Here is an 8452-nt window from a genome sequence, read left to right on the forward strand (position 1 = left end):
CACAGATCGTCACTGATAACCACCACAATCCTGCACTATACTGTACACTGCCTATAAACTACTATACATTTGTTGTTCAGTATTTACAGGGAAAGTGTAGGTAAACTCAGTGTACATTAACTGTTATATTATAGTAAATACTGTACTACATATTAAAGAATAGCAATGCAGAACAGCAGAATGTACATTAAACACACACTGTGTGTGTGTGTGTGTGTGGGTGTGTGTGTAGGGACACCTGCTGGTCAGTGTTTCCTGCGTGTCCATTCATTTACCGAACAAAATTTATTAAATGACCATAATGTTCAGTCAGTTCAAGGTGGTGGTTAAAACTGAAATTCACTGAAAGAAGGTTCATTATTTCGAGCGTTTACTGTATCTAGGGTTTCATATTATTTTATCACTCATGGTTAATGATGGCTCAGTAGATTGTATCAACAGCATGAGGGGTGGTCTGGAACAAGTACCAATAGGAACTAAAGGGGCACTACAGACCAAAGGACTCAGGAGTTTTTTTTTTTTTTTTTTACCCACTTTTTAAAAAATTGTCATTACATTGGCAATCCAGCATAAGAGATAAAACATGTCTTCTCCCTCACTTGTTAGTGAATGGCACCATGCCAGGTTAAAGTCTGATTTCTCCTACAAGCTTTGCCACATTTATCACAATTACATAATTGTTTTCTCTACCTCTCAACTCAGTACAGCCATCTCCATAAATCAAGATCTATCTACAATCAGTGAATGGGGACAAAACAACCTTGTCTCTTTTAATGCTAGTAAAACTAAATATATACAGTTTACTAATAGACAGATATTGCCAGATTCGTACATTACCTTCAGTGCTACTAATATTTCCATCTCCAAAAGTATGGAAATTCTTGGCATCTCACTTAACAGTGCCCTCAGCTGGACCTCTCATGTCAGATCGCTTGCTAAAACCGCCTCAAAGAAACCTGGACTATTGTACAGAGTCCGTAACTTCTTCGCCGATGAGCAGTTAGCTATAATTTATAAGAGTCATGTGCGCTCCCATACCGCGTTGAGTACACCGCTTCCCGTCCGATCAGCGAAGTTAAGCAACGTTGGGTCTGGTTAGTACTTGGATGGGTGACCGCCTGGGAACACCAGATGCTGTTGGCATGACTCCCTACGTGTCAAGTGGGGTTGGTGGAGGATTAGTGCCCCTCCCTGTAAAACATTTAACTCTAAGCCCTTGACCACCCTGTTTGGGATACATGGCGTCTGGCAATGAATGAATGAATGTGCGCTCTCAGCTTGAATATTGCTCACCCTTGTGAAATGGTTGTGGAGAGGTTGCATTAAGACAACTAGACAAAATTCAGAACAAAACTGTTAGAATCATTAACAACCCTGCCATTACATACAAACTACCTTCCCTGCTAGTAAGAAGGAATGTTGCCTCCCTTGCATTATTTTACAGATATTTTTTTGGCCAATGCTCAGACAAAGTTGCGTCCACTGTGCCACCTCTCCATGCCTTCCCTCGTGGTACACGGGCATCTGGTAGCGCTCATGACTGGAATGTCACTCAGCCACATTGCAGAACTTCTGCCTATCATAATTCTTTCATTCCCCGAACTGCATCTCTCTGGAACTCGCTTCCCCAGAGTTGTTTCCCTCCAAATTTCAACCCACAACTCTTCAATTCTAACTGTTACAGATATTTTATGAACAGAGGACACCAGTAATCTGATGTATGGATAATTTTTTTTTTACTCATTTGTTTTTCCTTCCTCTGTTCTGTTATTTAAAAAAAAAAAAAAAAAAAAAAAATGAAAAAACTGTCAGGTGCCAAGTGAATAAGAATATTTTCTGAACAGTTTTCCAGTCACCACATTTCAATTTTTTTTACTCCTGAACTGATACTGGAGATAACCTATAATAAAAACATTTACCCAGTCCATCACACATTTATTTCTTCATTCCTTAACCCCTTAAGCGTGGGCATGTCGGAGGCAGTCCGTGCACCTCATGCGGGGATATTCGCGTTCCGACTGACTTTTTAAAAATATTTGCCAAAAATTAGTTATTAGTCCTAGAATATTATAATTATATATGCATATGGCACATACCTTCAGCTTTCCCCTGGGGTGTTTGTTGATCCTTCGTCGACTACCATAGGACTTGTGGAGACCTCTGAAGTTGGGCAACGAAGTCTCCACTTTACACTTCCCAACACTCCGTAATATGGTTACCACTGCCTGATATTATAACTACAAAGACTATTCTATGAATTTCAAGTAGTTTGGAATCCATACTCCAAAAAAAATAACTGTGAAAGCAATGTAAATTACGAACGCATACGAGCTTTCCTCCCGTGCTTGTTCCCCGATGGTATTCTGAGGCGGAGCTGTCATTTATTATTTATAAACACACTCACACCTTATATTCCTATTACTTTATTACACTTATTTATATATACAATATTTATCTATAAGTTTCTTTCAGTACTAGTAGTTTATTTTCACTCCAGGCATTCACTTTCTCGTGTATACTAGCGTAGAGAGTGAAGCTGTCACTTTCATTTTCGTTACTTTCACTTTCATTACTCCTAGTATATATACTCGTATTCTTATATTACTACTTATTTACATTTCTATTCACATTCTCTATTTTATTTACATTATTTACATTTCTATTTTACTTACACTTTTATGCACTGTCACTTGCAGTAACTTATAAAACTATTTTCCACTGTTCAGTTATATTTACATTCATTGCTTTCACTTGCTGTTTACACATAATTTACATTTTCACTTGCACTGTTTTAGAGACCAGAAAGATTGTAGTCACTGTCCATCATTATCATTGATAAATTAGCTAGTTCACGTTCCACAGCAGAGTCACTTAGCCTTTACCCCTTCCCACATGAGCTTTAGTAGGAGTAGAGGTCACAGGGACCTTTGTATGGGGCTAAAAAGCAGCAGAATTGGACAGGCGCGAATCCGACGTGGTTTCACCTTGAAAGTCGAGAGTAAACTGACTGCTGGGTCTAGGGACAGTGAAGGGTTGCCAACGTCAGCGTGGTGACAGCTGCTAATATATAAGCTATGAAATGATTGGCAGGAAATCAGACAATACATAATAAATTAGGAAGTTCCAGGTGAATATAAATATCATTTAGGCTTCTCCCTTCCTTTCTTATATACATTTTTATTATGAGAACAGGTCATACAGCATATTTCAAGGGGAAATAAACAGGGAAAATTAGCGAACGAGTGCACGTGGGGTGTTGCCACGTGATAATTAGCCAATTCCAGGTGCATGGCACTATCAATTACCTTTTTTCTTTTTTATATATATTATTTTGTATGAGAATAAGGCATAGGGATCATTCCAATGGATGAAATGAGTGGAAAAATCCCGGCAAGATTTGCCTAGCGCTGCGCAGCTGGGGCAGGCGGGAGGAGAAGGTAATGGAGGGGAGGTAGGGAGGGAAGTCAAGAATGGGGAGAAATGGCTAAATTGTCAACAGTGGATGGGAGAACAGATGACTATAGCAGCACTGACTATTGTTAGACACTGGCAGTACTGACAGATGATACAAGCGACCACTTCAAAGCCCGGGCGATTTCAAAATAACACAGAATCGCAAAAGTGACACCCCGCGGTATGATCCATTGCACCAGAGCATCACGAAAGTGACGCCCCGCGGTTAAAGGGTTAATGAATTAAACAGCATCGGATGACATCAACTGGGTTAACTATTTACCACATTCAGCACACTAGAAACTCTTCCCTCCACAATGACTTAATTGGTGTCTGGTGAGAGTGTTTTTCCAACCAAACCGTTTACCACATTCACCACACTTGAAATTCTTCACTCCTGAATGAGTTGATAGGTGCTGAGTGAGACCACCCTTTTGTGCAAATAGTTTGCCACATTCATCACACTTGAAATTCTTCACTCCTGAATGAATTAATAGATGTTTGGTGAGATCACTCTTCTGTGCAAATCGTTTACCACATTTATCACACTTGAAATTCTTCACTCCTGAATGAATTAATAGGTGTCTGGTGAGACGAACCTTCTGTGCAAATTGTTTACCACATGCATCACACTTGAAATTCTTCACTCCTGAATGAATTAATAGGTGTCTGGTGAGCTTATCTTTTTGTGCAAATCGTTTACCACATTCATCACACTTGAAATTCTTCACTCCTGAATGAACAACTTCATGCTGGATAAGACTCTTCTTAAAAGGAAATGCTTTACCACACTCTAAAAAATTGAACTGCTTAACTTCAGCTAAGGACATTGTGTCCAGTACAGTCTCACTGTTAATGAGAAACATTTTGTCACCCACCTCACACTCTGATTGTACATCTGGTTCTTCCTTTACCACCTCCATTATACTGTCACCCACCTCACACTCTAACTTTACATTTGGCTCTTCCTTTACCACCTCCAATATTTTGTCACTCACCTCACACTCTACATTTGGTTCTTCCTTTACCACCTCCATTATTTTGTCACTCACCTCACACTCTAACTTCACATTTGGTTCTTCCTTTACCACCTCCATTATATCATTCCTTCCACCTCTCTCAACTTCCACTATACTTCAGTTACTCTACCTTACTGTCTACCACTGTGTACCAATGGTCAGTCATAAGATGCTCTCATTACAAAGAACAATAAGTAAAAAATTCATCACTATTACTGGATAATAATTCTAATTACATGAAAAAAATAAATTTCAACTCAGACTATTATTCCTTCAACACTTTTGCTGCGACCTATCATTTTTCGGTCTTTCCCCTGGTTGTGGCCTAAGTCCTTAAAAAATTAATGTGCTAATCATAACTTTCTTGTTACTTTTCCACTGGGAAATGACCGTGAAGTTCTCATTTTTTTAGTGTGATAATGGTCAAAAAATGCACCTTTCTCTACAAAAAAAAAAAAATAATAATAATTCTCTATGATAAAAAAATGCAAAACTAATTAATTTTGGCTATTGTGTAATTTTGCAATAATGACGAGATTATTTATGTCAAGCAAGGTTTTTCACTAGTATATCTACACTAGAAACATGTACACTGTTTGTTGGCACATAAAGAGAAATCAAAACTAACCGTGTTTGTTCGAGAATACTGAAATTTTCTGAGAAAAAATGAAAAAACAAAACAAAAATAATTTGTGCTATTCTCTAATTTGCTATAAAAACAAGATATTTACTTCAAGCAAGGTTTTTCACTTGTATAAATCCTGTACACTAGACACATGTACACTGTTTGCTGGCACAAAAAAGAAATCAAAACCTGCTGTATTTATACAAAAACAACAGATATATATGTGTGTGTGTGTGTGTGTGTGTGTGTGTTTTGGCTGGACTGTGGTCACCTGAGGGATCACAAAGAATAATTAGTAGGGTGACCACAGTCACCTAACATGGCCAAAGGATTAAATATTGCTAGCAATCATGAATGCTTCTGAACCATGACTTTAAAGATATAGGCCATCACTGCAGAGTCAAGCTGTCAATTCAGACTGATATTACCACTATCTTCCTTATTTCAAGAGCTGTTACCTATTGTCTCTGCAGCAACAGATACTGCAAAGGATACCACACCAGGTATATCATCCAAAATCAGCTCCTATGTGCGAGAAAACAAATCTTCGACAGGACACTACATGGATAATAACCCATAAGTTGTTGGCTAAGGTACCTCTAGCTGGATGTGCTAGCACAACATAATATGTGCCTTCAGTCCTGTTTTATGCTTATTATCCATTACTCAGGCAGCATCCTGATGACGACAGTGTTTACGACTGATTTACTGCTCTGACTCCAGCTGTGAACCTGGAACAACAGCTGCCATTAGACCAGCATCTCCATCAACTAAACAGCACTGCCCAGTGAACATTTTGCATGGAGCTCATTTACGCTGTGGGGAAAAAAAAGTTCAGATTCATTTTTATGGTCATTCAATTTGCACAGCAATAAAACACATATGAAAATGTTTATAAAAAGAAGGCTAAAGAAAAAACTCTGTGCCTCTGTCTTATTAACGGCTGGTTTACAAATCTCTGTGTACAACATGAACTGCTATAAACAAAAAATACAATTTATTTAACATTTAATATCACTTTACTGTGTCATTCATGATTAACACATCTTTAACACTTAAAATGTAACGTTCCTTCCATGAGTAATCATAACATAACTGCTACATTACTTTTGGAATGTATTAAGAATTTCCTGCCACTCATTATTGTGCATCAGAGACATGGATAACATCAATGGTGGCACAGTTTGACAGTAGGCCATAGTATACTGGTATCATTCCTCTACTGATGATACAAAACTTTTTAAAGAGCCAAAAGAGGGACCTTTGGGAAAATTTCTGATTCACTTTTCCCCAATACCAAAAAAAAGGGGGGAATTCTTAACCCATTGGCACCCAGTGTCGTGTATAAAGGACAGAACTGGGCAATTTCAAAATTTAATAAAGAAGAGAACCCCGCGGTAGAGACCTATGAGCGTCACGACTATGAGCCGACAGGCGGAGGGCGGTACGTTCAGTTCCCTTCCACCGGAATCCCTTGCACAGGAACTCTGGGCACTAATGGGTTAAACACTGAGAAATCTATCAGATTCTTTAACCCACTTGCACCCAATGTCGTGTATAAAGGACAGAGCTGGGCAATTTCGAAATTTAATAAAGAAGGGAACCCCTGGGTAGGGACCTATGAGCTTTGTGACTATGAGCCAATGGGCGGAGGGTGGTGTGCTCAATATGCTTCCACCAGAATCCCTTGCACAGAAACTCTGGGAACTAATGGGTTAAGCTTCTTTTTGTGCAAATTCCATTTGCACAATGCACAGTATAACTTGGCAATACATTAGCCACACAAAACAATGGTTTACAGTACAACACTTCATAAAGCCGGAGCCAGAAACATCAACATGAAGATTTGAGTCTTGGCACAATCATTACCTTTCAGCTGGGGTCTGAAGGGTCCACATCAGCTCCTCTGATGAACTGACAGCAAGCTACCTTGGGCATGTACAGTTGCTCTCTCACCACACACCTGAATCACAGATCACTTCATTACATACACAAGAGTAGACTATCTAGTGAACAAGTACTTTATGGTACAGCATTGCAATTATGTAATACTTTTAGAAGGCATTGGCCTGGAATCAACAGATTAATGTGTACTTCCTGAGGAAATACAGAAATCAATAAAGCTTAAATGTAAAGTATTTCTAAAACAGATATATACAGCAACTGTAATTACATAATTTAAACAGTGACTGAAGGTAGTAGGTGGTGGCAACCATCATCCACTCACTTGATGTATGGTGGTGCTGAACTTCCCCCTTCTCATTTTATTTCTGTGTCTGCCTTCCCCTCATCTTACCTCTCCCTTACCTTGTTGTTACTTTTTTCTTTCCATATCAGGTGGCTCTGTGCTCAGTGACAAGACTAATAGTGTCTTATAACCCAGGAAACCATTACAACTCTGGTTGGTAACAATATAACCAACTTACAGGTTGAAGTAGAGCCTGTTATGGTGCCCCTATTAACTGGGTGGAGAGATGCAAATGTGGCATTCATCCAGGAATCAAACCACACTATTCCCCACACTTTGCTTGGGTTAGGCACTGTCATCCACAAAGGAACATCAGGTCATTGCATGGGACAACCCTGCAGTGTTGCTTGCCTGTAGCCGATGGGTCTGCTTGGCCAGACAGTCTGGGGTTGATCTAGCTGATGGGTCTGCTTGGCCAGACAGTCTGGGGTTGATCTAGCTGATGGGTCTGCTTGGCCAGACAGTCTGGGGTTGATCTAGCTGATGGGTCTGCTTGGCCAGACAGTCTGGGGTTGATCTAGCTGAAGGGTCTGCTTGGCCAGACAGTCTGGGGTTGATCTAGCTGAAGGGTCTGCTTGGCCAGACAGTCTGGGGTTGATCAGCAACAAAAAAAAAAACACTGACTGTATCACACATCTGGCAAGTCCTGTGTGGTGAATATGGGTGCCAAGTTACTCCACCTAGTGCCAACTCTGCACCACTAAACAATAGGTAGGTACTGACTGCTCTCACATTTGTTTCCTAATGTAGACTGGCTGCTTCCAATACCAGCCTACTGCTGTTACACTGACTTATTTTACATTCTGTTGCCACCAAAACCATCTAGAATCATAGAACTGACAATCTATATTCTGTCACCACCAAATCCCTTTAGAATCATAGGATGTTAAAAATGGCAACTGCACTGGATTCACGGTCATGCGAGGTGCCATCCAAAAGTTTCAAGACAGGGATCACAACGCCTAAACGGATTGTAGTGGCACGATGCACCTCGAGGTGGCAGTACTAACATGCATTGTGAGTCAGTGTGCCATGCGGCAAGAAGCTAGGTGGACATGGGGATCTGTGACATTTATTTGCTTGCTCTTGTGCATGTGTTGTCAGGTG

The 8452-nt window shown here is 39.9% G+C and overlaps 1 pseudogene; it reads left to right on the top strand.

Moving 5' to 3' along the window:
* The first annotated feature begins 1024 nt into the window (after positions 1 to 1024).
* Positions 1025 to 1143, top strand: LOC145410056 (5S ribosomal RNA; annotated as a pseudogene).
* The last annotated feature ends 7309 nt before the right edge of the window (positions 1144 to 8452 follow it).

This window comes from Coenobita brevimanus, chromosome 9 (genome assembly GCF_032717465.1).
Source record: "Coenobita brevimanus isolate Jiangsu-jjx chromosome 9, ASM3271746v2, whole genome shotgun sequence".
NCBI lineage: Eukaryota > Metazoa > Arthropoda > Malacostraca > Decapoda > Coenobitidae > Coenobita > Coenobita brevimanus.